Consider the following 14,218-nt stretch of genomic DNA (forward strand, 5'->3'; position numbering starts at 1 on the left):
CACTGTATGAAATCACATACAAATTATTCATACAGACCTAAAATATTTCGTCTACATACAGGTCACAACACCAACAAATGGTGTATATAACTTAGTAGAAAAGGATGGTGCGGCCTACTTTCTGGAAACAGACATGCAATAAAGACATATTGAAGCAATAATAGTAGAGGTGGATACAGAAGCAGTATTCTGGTTAATCAGGTCAAAACTCCCAACACCCGGCACGTCCAACCTGACAATTAAGTGCACACAAAAATGGCTTCGCTATCCCATAAACTAGATGATTCCCCGCGCGTTGCTGCGGGAATGTATGGATAAACTTTGATGATCATGTAAAATGATAATTTTGATGATCAGATCACTCTTTCAGTCACATGGAATAATGTTATGAGTTAATGGGGAAAGAGCAAATTACTTTTCACTCTCCAGTACAGTTCTATGTGTAGGTGCTACTGCTAACAACGGGAATCCTGCACCAACCAAAGTTTGGAAGTACACAATCAAAGACTTGGTCGTTACATACTTTCAAAATGCACCAGGTCTCCAAATAGCAATTTCCATGACAAATAGTTTGTTGATCTATTCGTTAACAATCTCTCCCTCGAATAGTTTTTGTTGCCTTTTCTCCATTAGCATTGCAAGGCAAATGAAAAATCCAAGAAAAATACAGCTATATTCCTTGACATGAGCACTTGAGCCGGCAGAAGATTTCCAAAGAAAATTGAAATGGAATAAAAGATCCCTCAACTTTAAATATGCCCGCCAAAAGACTAAGGCACGCCATGGAATCAGGAGCCCTGCGGGATTAGTAACAATATATATCAATAAGGAAGCTCATGGTTATACAAAATAGCAATAGATATATTTTTGGATGAATAGATCAACAAAAAGATAAAAAAAGCAATAGATATATTAGTATTCCAAACAAAAAGATTGATCGCACGACAATTATGACATGGGAGGAAAATAGACAGATGCATCAAGTAGCAGAACGGGGCAAGAACACAACCCACTTTATTTGTGCATGTATTCTCAGCATAGATGAATTATACAGTTAGAAGAAAAAAAATACCACCATGAGATGGTACATAAAAAATCCCTTGCCAGACCACAAGTAAAAGGCAACAAAATTTTAAGTCAGAGAAATAAACATGGTCACAAAGCTGATGGCACCTAGATTGGTAATGTCCTAGTTCTCTACAGTATTTCATGAAGATTTTGCCCCACCTTACTCACATAAGAAGGGAACATTACTTGCAGATGCCGAATCATTTTAAAGCAGCCGAAAGATGAAGATTTGAGCACCCACTCCATTGCTCCTTTGACAAATTTTGGGTCATTCCCACAATCAAATTGACCAAAAAATAGAATAATCCAATGAATCTAGACCACCAACAAAAATGAAATCATGTACATTTGATAGAAATGTACATATGAATATAGCAACAAACTTCAACGAATTGATATACTGAACCCTTTACAACTGGTGATGCACAAATATTGAACTATACATAACCGGTGATTATTTGCTAGATTTAGGTGGAAATTATTACCATGAAGGTCAAGATAATGGGAATGAAGAAAGCATTGTGAATGAAAAATCAGAATATGATTTGGAATCGCATACGCTCAAAAGAACTCTACAATGCTGCAAAAATAAAACCGTTTTTGAGTTATGAAGTTTCTCTAGAGAAAAACAAAACATATCTTACCATCATATTGCAGCGATGAAGTATTTTTCAAGCATAAAAAACCATTGGTTGTCAATGATATATCCACACATGGTGTTAAACGACAAAACATTGATGCACTTTTAATATGTAATCCATGTCTTGATCTGTTGGGATGGCAATATAGATCTCAAAGTTTGTTCGTACAGTGACGAAACATGAGTTGTATGACATCAACTTCACTGATTTATATATTTTATATTTCAAATGGAAGTTGTCATGTGGCCAAAGCACCCAGCCAACTTCATGAAAAAGAGAACGGATCTGTGATGACACTGAAATAATCATAATGGTATGGATCAGTAATCCTTTATGATACAACACATGTGCTTTTGAGACCAATATAATGCAAGAGGGAACGTCAGATTAACTTTGCATGAACTGGCTGGCATGACACAATTTTGAAGCAAAGGTGCAGACACCAACCTGATGCTGAAGACTATGGGAGCGACGGCGCTCCACTATCTGAAGGGGAATTTCTGCGAGAGCACAGAAAGTTGCCGAGAGGCGGCAACCTCGTCACTTCTGGGCGGCAGGGAGGGAGGTGGTGGATGTCGTCCTTCAGGAGGCAGAGTCGTCGACGTGGCCGTGGTTGGGTGCCTCAAGTCTGCAGCGTGGGAGTCCTGCACCGGATCTTCCTCTCCGGCTCCCCTTACTCCGCCACCCCCACCCCTCACCATCTCTCCCAGATAAGATCGAGCCGCAGGTGAGGCGGCGGCCAGATCGATGACGCGATGGAGGTGGCTCCGTCGAGGTCTTCGCGCGCCAAGAGAAGGAGAGGAGGAGGCGCCATGGGGTGCCTCTGCTCGCTCGCGTGGAAGAACGCCGAAGCAGTCGGCTGCAGGGCATCGATGGTGCGTGGGTGGCATCGTCTCTTCTGCTGCCAGGAAGAGGAAGGGATAAGAGAGATCCATCGGTGGGCTTCTCTTGGGCTTCTCTTTATTGCTTATTACTCTGCCTCATCTGTTACGGAAGCCCAAAGAGGCACGCTTCGGCTACCAGCATGATTTTGTTAACCCTGAAACAAATGACAACACGGCTTGTTGAATTTTTTTGCTGATGTGGCAAGCTGGCAAGTGAAGATAAATAAGAGTTATTGCTGATGTGGCAAGGCTGCTGAGTTGGATAGCTTGCATGTTTAGAGAAATAGGGTAGTGGGGATGAACTATTTAGGTATTATAGATAAGACAAACAAAATTTAGCATCTTCATGGGAAAATACACCTGTTTATATTTTGGGGGTTGCCAACAAAGAAAATCATGGGAAGTATCTAAAAGAAGGTTAACATAGAGCTAACACCGTATTAGTTGGAAAATCACAAATACGTACAAACCAGACAATAAATGCATAGCATCTGGGGGACGAAACCACTACCAGATACATGGTATCGCATGACGTACGTACCCTTCCTCTTGCCTGCAACATCTGGGAGCTGCATAAATGCTTTCAGGTTTGTGCTAACTCTGCAAAATTCAGAATATGCCCAAAGACATTGTAGATAGATTTAGTTCTTTGCGTGCCAATATATTTCAGGAAAGAACAGATTTAGTTCCATCCAGTAGGAATAAAATTCTTTGAACAAGATACCATCAGCCTGCTTATGCAATCAACATTTAATTACTGGATTTCAACTTAAAAAGATTTTCTGGAGATGATGTGCTAGCTATAAAGGGAATGTCATTTGAGATGGTAAACTGAGTCAATAAAACAACAAAAAAGGAAGAACAAAGTTGGTGCATTACATAAAAAGGAAGAACAAAGTTGGTGCATTACATATTTACATGCAGTCACGTTGTGCACAAACGGCAAAAATGACTTCATGATAAGATTACATAAGCCTGTTGTAGTTAAACATAACGGAGATGCACATAGAAGCTCTACGCAGTTCACCGGAGGAAATAGTTGGGTGTTCTGGAAAGGTGGATATGTGAGCAGTCAGACCATGCAAAAAAAGAAGACGAAGCTTAACTAACAGTTGGTATCAAACTCCATGCTCGCGCTAGAGATAAATGTTGTGCTCTAGAATTTGAAACAGAAAATAATCAACCGTCAAGGTGTACCTTGTCTTACCAGCAACAGACACTAATATTAATGTGTAAGCACGACAAAATGAATAGATCAAGTCTCTATAGTGGTGACATTAGATGCACATGCTTTATTAAGGATCGATCTGACTATTCAATGACAGAATGAAAACACATATATTTTACCTTCAAACTGCACTATCATTTGTGACCAATTCTAGTACGTAGATGGCAAGTTAACATAATACAACAATTTTAAGAAGGGAATCAATGTAGATAATATCACATGTGCATTATTCTCCTTTGCCTGATGCCAAGCTGAGTTGTTGTCCATCTCACCACGTGTTGCCACTCAACAAACCCTGGTGTTCACATGAAGAAATGCATTTCAAATAAGAAATAAGGAGTAAAGCAGCGAGATCATTCTCTGATTTTATTTCCACAACTACATATGAAGATGGTAGTAACATGTGAATAGGGGCAGATTCCACAGAAAAATAAACCAGCAGAAACATTTAACCTACAACCATGTTAGGAACTACAGAAGTACATCTACAAGGCTCCCACGAAAACAGTCATAAAGGGAAATTCATATAGTGCAAAAGCATTGGTGTGTGATTGTTGATAAACTTTCTTAATACACCGGCCCATGCATAGATGGTTTACGTATTCAGGTCGCCGTCCCCCTATGAGCAGCCATCGACGAAAGAGAGGAGAAGATGGACAGAACCTTAGGTCACCATTGATCAGAGCGCGATGGGGCCACCAAATGCGCCCCTCGAACCGATGACGTGTGTCACAACCAGCAGCTGCTGCAGCCCACGATCTGCGCGGCCTCGTCGCTCGGGGTTCGGGCACAGATCTTCCTGCAATGGAAAGGGGAAAAGAGGTGGCCCGGGACACGGCGTCCCGGTAGGAGGAGAACCTTCGGGAAATTCAGGACGAACGCAATTGTGGCTATCACTTTACATGAGGAGGAGGCTACCGCTTTACAATGGAAAGGGTGAAATTGAAAATCATGTGGAAAAGGAAGGAGAGATCTTGTGTATTGATTTCGATTGCCAATTACCAAATCTGGTTAGGATGATTGATCTCGATGATTCGATTGAATAAGCACTTACCAGTTCTGGGTGAAATTGCGGTCAATATAAAAGGAAACAAAAGACCATGAAAGGAAGAAGAAATCAGAATCGGGAAGGAGATCTTGAATGGAGAGGGAGCGATCGAGGGAAAGAGATGGGACCGATCCAAAATGATTGAAACCAGTGGGAGGTGTGATAAAAAACAGAAAATAAAACTGGACTACCAGGCTACCAATTGCTCCATTAGGAGTAGAGAAAATAAAACCGGACGAAAATAAAACCGGAGTACCAAGCTACCAACTGCTCCATTAGGAGTAGAGATTATGCACCGAAGCCGCATCCTATCAACACAAGTACATATGCACCCATTAGACAATGCAGAAAATTCTGAAGATAAGTACTTAGTATATAATTATGTGTGTTGTAGCATCAATCATAACATGCCTACCCGTACATACATTTTATAATTTATCTATTGCTGAGAATGACAGGAGAAGAATGAAATACAGCTTACTTGTAAAAAAAAAACCTCGATTTCCAGACCTTATCCTTCACCAAATATGCCAATAATTTCTCAGCAGCGGTGTCTCCACAAAAGATGTAATTTCACACCGCCAATACTACTTCTATAACTAACTAAGATAGTTACCAATTTACACAAAGTCCCCAAGAGAGCGGGCATCCTAAATGGAGAGGTCGAAGACTTCCTTGGGGCTTTCGCAACATGGGCAGACGCCAGATTTAGAGCTTAGATAATGTGGGCAGTTGGGATTGTATCTCTTTACCCCCATCCTCTCCTTTAATATTGTACGCACACTCGTGTGTATTCGAGGGGAAAAAATTACACAACCATGTGTGCATTTGTAGTATCAATCAGAGTTAGTGCATGCCTGAATCAGTATGTACATTTGCTAAAGCTCTATAGGTGCAGAGATAAACAACATAAGGAATAGAGCACCATATGTACATTTGCTAAAGCTCTATAGGTGCAGAGATAAACAACATAAGGAACAGAGCACCATTTGCTAAAGCTCTATAGATGCAGAGATAAACAACATAAGGAACAGAGCACCATCACCGATCTAGCAGTACTCACGGCTGGCAAATCCAATATATTAATTTCACACATCCACCCACCCTACATTACTTTTCAATCCAGCAATTTCAAGCATGCCAGACACAAGACAAAAAGTTCTTGTATTCATTATTTTTTTCGTCGTCATATCAACAAAAATTAAAGCAACTTTCCTGGTTCCAAGGTAACTCCTTATGAAGACTACTGCATATCAGAGTTCAGGATATATGTAACTGACAGAACAAGCCACTTACTATTTTAGCAGGGAATGAATGTAAGGAGGTGGACTACAGATTAAACTATCACGGTACCGTGATGACTGCCATGTCCTCCTCGCCCACCTCCGCATCCCTCAACTTCCCCTACCTCGCGCACCTGTCCATCAGCACCGCCGCCATGGCAAGCAGAGGAGGAGCAGCGGTGGCCTGCGACATAGCGTCCTGGCAGGTGCAGAACCTCCCGGAAACTCTGGCTGGACGCAGCGGTCGCTACCGCTCCTCCGCCCACCCAGTCGGGCTTGCCGGAAGGTGGGAGTACACTGCTGATCGCACTCGTGGGCTCATGCGGTTCTGCCTGTTCATGTGCACTGCTCTGGCTCGGGGCTGCAGGTGGATGAGCGCCATTCAAATGGTCCGTTGAAATAGATATAAGTGGTGACATCAATGTTATCCCTAACAAAAGTGACTCAGTATCATACAAATTAAATTTGCTAGCTCTTACCACATCTAATGCTTATGCGACAGAGGTGATAACCAAAGAAATGCTTTGGCACTTGCCCTAAGCACAACTGCTCTTCAACAGAAAAACCAAAGAAATGTCTAAATAACTTCATGGGAAAAAACATATTTTTCATCAGATAAATCAAGGAAAAAAAAACTTTGTTACCACATCAAGCACTTAACATAAATGTAGACTATCATCAACCGTGATCTTTCAAGATATATGTAGGCACCTGGCGCATCAGCAAGTGGTCACCAACTCACCATGTGCTTCTCCATGTTGCTTTTCTATAACTAATCAAAGAATATACAGCAGAGCCAATAGCAACAAGATGCAGAGGAGGCCTCTCTAGCTTGCGCCAGTGTATAACATTAAAAGTTGCAAGAAGGAAACCCCGGATCAGTAATTTGGCATTAAATTATTAAAATGAATAAACCTTACGTAATAAATACGAATACTGCATACTCCAGCAGTATTGAAATGGAGTCCAAAATTGAGAAACATGGTCGAGCAACAGGATGATGACGGAGCAGTAAGAGAACAATGTATTCATAGCCATAACCATCAAAATCAGGTGAGGGAATCATCCTTGATGAGAATTTTTAACCGGATATGTTTGTTGCGCGGCTAACTGTATGTGGCAGTGTCACGGTCAACTTGGAAAATTGTTAATCGTTGTAGAATGTAGTAGCTTCAGAGGAAGCACCAATGATCTCATTTTTGGCATCGCCTTCCACAACAAGAAGCACTTCTGAAATCCCCACCAAGAACAACAACCTTGCCACCAAAGGAAATAGCATAGCAGAACTACGCACTGATAATATATCTCTGAATGTTCTGTCAACAGTTTCGAAGCAGGGATGATAGACCATTGGAGCTTCATACCACAAGACTAAACTGGCTTTTTCAATCAAAGTTGCATGCTGAGAACCTCTGGAAATAGAGCATGGACGATCGCTTCTAGTCTCAATGGGTACTTGAACTGATAATGGTCTGTTCGTCCACCAGGCAACAGTAGTGACCCCATTATAACATCTGACATCTTCTAAGCATGTAGCAACCTGTGACCACTATGAGCAATGTCCGAAGATAGAAAAGTTCCATAGTTCCAGGATGCACATCGTGAAACCAGATGATTCGGCCACCAAGCTTTTCTTTCCTTTGCCCCTTGTTCCACACTTTATCAGAATTATCCCAAGTCCATCCTCATGGGAAATTTAAGTATAAAAAATGTCTTAGAATCCTCATTATCTTAATTAGTCACAAACCATTCAGTTAGCTTTGTTTTGTGTACATTTTGGATTTTTGACGACTTTGCCCAACCAAGAATCCCGATGAAAAATTACTGCATTCATACCAGGAAGGTGAACAACCAATCTCTCCACTGAAGGCTCACGACCATGTATATTGAAAGCAAACATACACCAGTACGCTTTGCAAGCAGAAAGATACCTAACAAAGTGGAAGGAATGGGGAAAATCAATGGTTATCAATAGCAGGAATCAATTCAAAATAAGAAAGACATAAGAAACAGAATTATGACCAGCACTTAACAAAATTTAAATATTCATTTCTTCCAGTTGGCACACCAGGGGCAACAAACGCTCTACATTTCGACCATAGGTTGAAACATTATGCGAGCAACATCATGGCCCTTAGTAAAATACTTGAACAAATATTTGAGAAAATTTGCCTTGTTGCACCACCCAACCTTAATGTGCACTTGGAATCTTTTAAGCAGCCATAAGCAATGCAGAAGTCCCCATCGATTATCCAGCTTAACTATACCCTTGTTCCTTAACACATAGTGACCCAAATCACGTCTACGATATATAGGGAAGCCTCTATCGTTAACTGATGTCTACTCATTAAAATCTATGGGAAATCGTTTGGAACACAATCCATCTTTCATACATGCGCACTTAGCTTCGCGTTCTCCACATGGACCGTGAACTATAAATTCATCCACAACAGCATAACCCAGGGGATCAACCAAAGGAACAGGTATCTTAGCAGAAATCAAACCATGTATATATGAAGGAGGCCGACAGCTCATGATTGTTCCCTTTAAGCCAAATTAAAGTATGAGTATGAGGCAAACCTCTTTTCCGGAATTCCATGATGTATAAATCTGGATAACCCAAAAAATGAGAAAGAGAAATAGATGGATGAAGTTAGATTATGTAAATGAAAAGATTAAACCAAAGGAGGGAAATATCAGTATGTAAATAACTTACATGCTTGAATTGTACCAAACAAATGTCCACTTTTAACATCTTCTCATAAATCATGAAACTTCATATTGAAGACTGGTGTAACGATATCGGGTCGATCACTGTAAACATGTCCAGCTTCATATGAAAGCGCCTAATTCATGCTGATATTTTTTCCGGACAATGAACCCATCATATTATGAGAAGCAATTTTTTAATTACATTGGGAAATACCAAAAACACCTACTTAGAGTTAATTTGCTGAATTTTCCTTCTGCAACTCTCATTAGAACTCAAGATTAGGGGGCGGAATTTTTTATCGACGATAAGATGAACCTGTCATTATTTAGGTGATCTCTTTTCTATGCGGAACTGATTGCTCCACAAAATATTATAAACCTTACATTAATTCATAAAACATATTATGGAGTCTATAATGAAACTGAAATAAAGTGGTCAAATACTGAATTTTGTAATTAAAAAGCTAGGTCTGGGGCTTAGGGAACTCACCACAAAAATGAGCTTATTCTGTTTTGGCCTTGTCTCACTTTGAATCAATAGATTGAACGGTTAATCTTCATTACTGTGCCATGTAGACATACAGGTTGAGCATCCAAGTGTTTGTCGATCTGCAACCATGATGTATTGAAACACGGTGATTCATTCTTCACCAGATAAATCAATCACGGACAGTAGAGAGAGGTGCAAACCTGTCACACATTCTACTCCAGCGCAGTGGCTGCTCAATCCTATCTGCCAAAGCTCGATCCCGCGGAAACAGCCAGCACCGTGTCCCGCGGTCTCCCGCCGCCTCAACAGGAGCACCCCGTCCTGCCCGCTTCCCTCACCCTGCGCCCCTTCTCCTTCTCCTTCCTTCCTCTCTCCCTCACGCCCTATCCCTCTCTTTCTCTGGATGAGCAGGACGACGCCGCCATCGGAGCAAGCTGCCGCACCAGCTGCCAGATCCCTCAACGCTGCGCCCGGATCCGCCAGTCTTCCTCGCGCCTCGCGTCACCCACCGGCCGCCTGCTGATACGTATCCATATCCAAAGTATCTATAATTTTTGATTGTTCCATACTATTATATTACCTCTTTTAGATGTCTATGAGCTTTATTTTACACTTTTATATCATTTTGGACTAACCTATTAACCGGAGGCCCAACCCGTATTGCTGTTTTTTTGCCTATTTCAGTATTTCGAAGAAAAGGGATATCAAACGGAGTCTAAACGGAATGAAACCTTCAGGAGCGTGATTTTTGGAATGAGCGTGATCCAGAGAACTTGGAGTGCAAGCCAAGAAGCAGCCGAGGCGACCACGGAGGGCCTCTACATCAATATCCCTGCCCCTCTGATGAGTTGTGAGTAGTTTACCACAGACCTACGGATCCATAGTTATTAGCTAGATGGCTTCTTCTCTCTTTTTGGATCTCAATACAATGTTCTCCCCCTCTCTTGTGGAGATCTATTCAATGTAATCTCTTTTTGCGGTATGTTTGTCGAGTTCCGATGAATTGTGGGTTTATGATCAAGTTTATCTATGGATAATAATTGAATCTTCTCTGAATTATTTTATGTGATTGAGTTATCTTTGCAAGTCTCTTCGAATTATCGGTTTGGTTTGGCCTACTAGATTGATCTTTCTTGCCATGGGAGAAGTGCTTAGCTTTGGGTTCAATCTTGCGGTGTTCTTACCCAGTGACAGAAAGGGTTGCAAGACACGTATTGTATTGTTGCCATCGAGGATAAAAAAGATGGGGTTTATATCATATTGCATGAGTTTATCCCTCTACATCATGTCATCTTGCTTAAGGCGTTACTCTGTTCTTATGAACTTAATACTCTAGATGTAGGCAGGAGTCGGTCGATGTGTGGAGTAATAGTAGTAGATGCAGGCAGGAGTCGGTCTACTTGTTATGGACGTGATGCCTATATACATGATCATGCCTAGATAATCTCATAATTATTTGTTTTTCTATCAGTTGCTCGACAGTAATTTGTTCACCCACCGTAATACTTATGCTATCTCGAGAGAAGTCTCTAGTGAAATCTATGGCCCTCGGGTCTATCTCTTATCATATTTGCTTCCAATTTACTTTTATTTGCATCTTTACTTTTTGCATCTATATTATAAAATACTAAAAATATATTTATCTTATCATACTATCTCTATCAGATCTCACTTTCGCAAGTGGCCGTGAAGGGATTGACAACCCCTTTATCGCGTTGGTTGCGAGTTCTCAGTTTGTTTGTGTAGGTGCGTGGGACTTTTGAGGAGCCTCCTACTGGATTGATACCTTGGTTCTCAAAAACTGAGGGAAATACTTACGCTACACTTGTTGCATCACCCTCTCCTCTTCGGGGAAAACCAACGCAAGCTCAAGACATAGCAAGAAGGATTTCTGGCGCCGTTGCCGGGGAGGTATTCGCTCAAGTCAAGACATACTAAGTACCCATCACAAACCCATCTCCCTCGCATTTACATTATTTGCCATTTGCATCTCATTTTCCTCTCCCCCACTTCACCCTTACCGTTTTATTCGCCCACCCTTTCCAATCTCCTCCTCTCTTTTTGCTTGCCTTTTTCCGTTTGTCCGTGTGTTAGTTCGTTTACCTTGTCGTCATGGCTAGCTCGGTTTTTATCCCTTCGTCTCCCGACTTCGAAGTTCTTCACTTCAAGCAAGGACAAGGAGAAAATTTAAGATGCTTGGTTTAGGATGTTAGAATCTTATCGCAGTTGTGCCGTGGAAGGAGATTTCAAGATTTTAATGCGTAATTTTTATGTTGGGTTAACCCCATCCCATAGACAACTTCTTGATTTTGCCGCAAAAGGATGTTTTATTGAAATTGATCCTAGTTTCGCTTATGAAATTATAGAAGGGATTGTAGGAGTACTTCCCGTAAAAAAGGGATCATCCTTCTCTCTTGAAGGAAATCAAATTTTAGAGAAACTTTGTGAATTGCAAAAAATTGTTGAACCACTTAAGAATATTGGTGGGAGTATCAACTGCATGAATAACTTGATTGTACTTTGTAATAAGCGGTTGGATGCTTTGGATCAAAGGATCTCTGAGCATGAAGGGAAACGCAAAAAGCCTCCCGGACCTGAGCACAACTCCATTAAAATGTTGAGTGCCAAATATGGCACTACTTAGATCTATCTTCGCTTTTATGCCTAGTTAGGGGCGTTAAACGATAGCGCTAGTTGTGAGGCAACCCAAATTTTCTTTATGTTTTTTGCTTTTGCTCCTATTTAGTAATAAATCTTGCATCTACTCTCTGTTTAGATGTGTTTTTATCTTTTAATTAGTGTTTGTGCCAAGTAGAACCAATAGGATAAACTATGATGATAGTTGATTTGATTCTGCTGAAAAATAGAAACTTTGCGCTCACGAGAAAAAATTCAATAAATCACAGAAACATGCTTTTGCATTGATTCTTTTTGCTGCTGATCAATAGATAAATTGTCCAGTACGTCCTATTTTGGTCGGATTTTTAGAGTTCCAGAAGTTTGCGTTAGTTACAGATTGCTACAGACTGTTCTGTTTTTGACAGATTCTGTTTTTCGTGTGTTGTTTGCTTATTTTGATGCATCTATGGCTAGTAAAATAGTTTATAAACCATAGAGAAGTTGGAATACAGTAGGTTTAACACCAAATTAAATAAAGAATGAGTTCATTGTAGTACCTTATGTGGTGGTTTTGTTTTCTTTCACTAACGGAGCTTATAAGATTTCCTGTTGAGTTTTGTGTTGTGAAGTTTTCAAGTTTTGGGTAAAGCTTTTATGGACTATGGAATAAGGAGTGGCAAGAGCCTAAGCTTGGGGATGCCCATGGCACCCCAAGATATTCAAGGATAGCCAAAAGCCTAAGCTTGGGGATGCCCCGGGAAGGCATCCCCTCTTTCGTCTTCGTTCATTGGTAACTTTACTTGGAGCTATATTTTTATTCGCCACATGATATGTGTTTTGCTTGGAGCGTCGTGTATTATATTAGTCTTTGCTTTTTAGTTTATCACAATCATCCTTGCTGTACACACCTTTTGGGAGAAGCCTACTTGATTAGAATTTGCTAGAATACTCTATGTGCTTCACTTATATCTTTTGAGCTTGATAGTTTTTGCTCTAGTGCTTCACTTATATCTTTTAGAGCACGGTAATGTCTTAATTTTGAAGAAATTTCTAGTCTCTCATGCTTCATTTATATTATTTTGAGAGTCTTTTAAAACAACATGGTATTTGCTATGGTTATAATTTGGTCCTAGAATGATGATCATCCATGTTGGGTATAATAAAAATTATCATAGAAAAAGAATTGGATGCTATGATCAACTTGATGCTTGATAATTGTTTTGAGATATAAAGGTAGTAATGTTAGAGTCATGCTAGTGGATAATTATGAAATTGAGAAATACTTTTCTTGAAGTTGGCAAGTCCCGTAGCATGCACGTATGTTAAAAGTTGTGTGACAGATTTGTTGCATGAGGTGCTCTTTTGATTGTCTTCCTTATGAGTGACAGTCGAGGACGAGCGATGGTCTTTTCCTACCAATCTATCCCTCCTGGGGCATGCGTAGTAGTACTTTGCTTCGAGTGCGAAGTAGACCTTTGCAATAAGTATATGAGTTCTTTTTTGACTAATGTGAGTCCATGGACATATGCACACTCATCCTTTTACTTTGCTAGCCTTTATTATTATCGCGCAACTTTCGCCAGTATCATGAACCCTTTATTTACCTTCCTCAAAACAGCCACCATACCTACCTATTATGGCATTTCCATAGCCATTCCGAGATATATTTCCATGCAACTTTCTACCGTTCCGTTTATTATGACACATTCCATCATTGTCATATTGCTCTTTTGCATGATCATGTAGTTGACATCGTATTTTTGGGAAGGCCACCTTCATAATTTTCATACATGTCGCTCTTGATTCATTGCATATCTCGGTACACCGCCGGAGGCATTCACATAGAGTAATATCTTATTCTAGCTTTGTGTTGTAATTCTTGAGTTGTAAATCCATATAAGTGTGATGATCTTCATTATTAGAGCATTGTCCTAGTGAGGAAAGGATGACGAAGGCTATGATTCCCCCACAAGTCGGGATGAGACTTCGGACTTTACAAAAAGAAAAAATATGAGAAAAAAAAAGAGAAAGGCCAAAAAGAAAAAAAAGAGGCCAAAGAAGAAAAAAAGAGGCCAAAGAAAAAAAAGAAAAAAAGAAAAAAAAATGAAATGAGAGAAAAAGAGAGAAGGGACAATGCTACTATCTCTTTTTCCACACTTGTGCTTCAAAATAGCACCATGATCTTCATGATAGAGAGTCTCATATGTTGTCACTTTCATATACTAAGTGGGAATTTTTCATTATA

At 40.3% G+C, this 14,218-nt stretch overlaps 1 long non-coding RNA gene across 19 annotated transcripts; it reads right to left on the reverse strand.

Annotated features, from left to right (window-relative positions):
- Positions 1-392: 392 nt before the first annotated feature.
- Positions 393-9,880, reverse strand: LOC123136340 (uncharacterized). Of its 19 annotated transcripts, XR_006466882.1 has the most exons (11): positions 9,555-9,880; positions 9,355-9,473; positions 8,869-9,008; positions 8,657-8,762; positions 6,632-8,083; positions 6,223-6,513; positions 4,041-4,116; positions 3,504-3,641; positions 3,135-3,193; positions 2,157-2,748; positions 804-2,005 (listed from the first exon to the last, which is right to left on the reverse strand). It is a non-coding gene; the product is annotated as an uncharacterized lncRNA (long non-coding RNA). The 19 variants fall into 19 exon arrangements; XR_006466867.1 differs by adding an exon at positions 393-797 and having other exon boundaries at positions 1,228-1,383; positions 1,713-2,005; positions 3,135-6,513; XR_006466861.1 differs by having other exon boundaries at positions 3,135-3,641.
- Positions 9,881-14,218: the final 4,338 nt, after the last annotated feature.

Source organism: Triticum aestivum, chromosome 1B (genome assembly GCF_018294505.1).
Source record: "Triticum aestivum cultivar Chinese Spring chromosome 1B, IWGSC CS RefSeq v2.1, whole genome shotgun sequence".
Lineage (NCBI taxonomy): Eukaryota > Viridiplantae > Streptophyta > Magnoliopsida > Poales > Poaceae > Triticum > Triticum aestivum.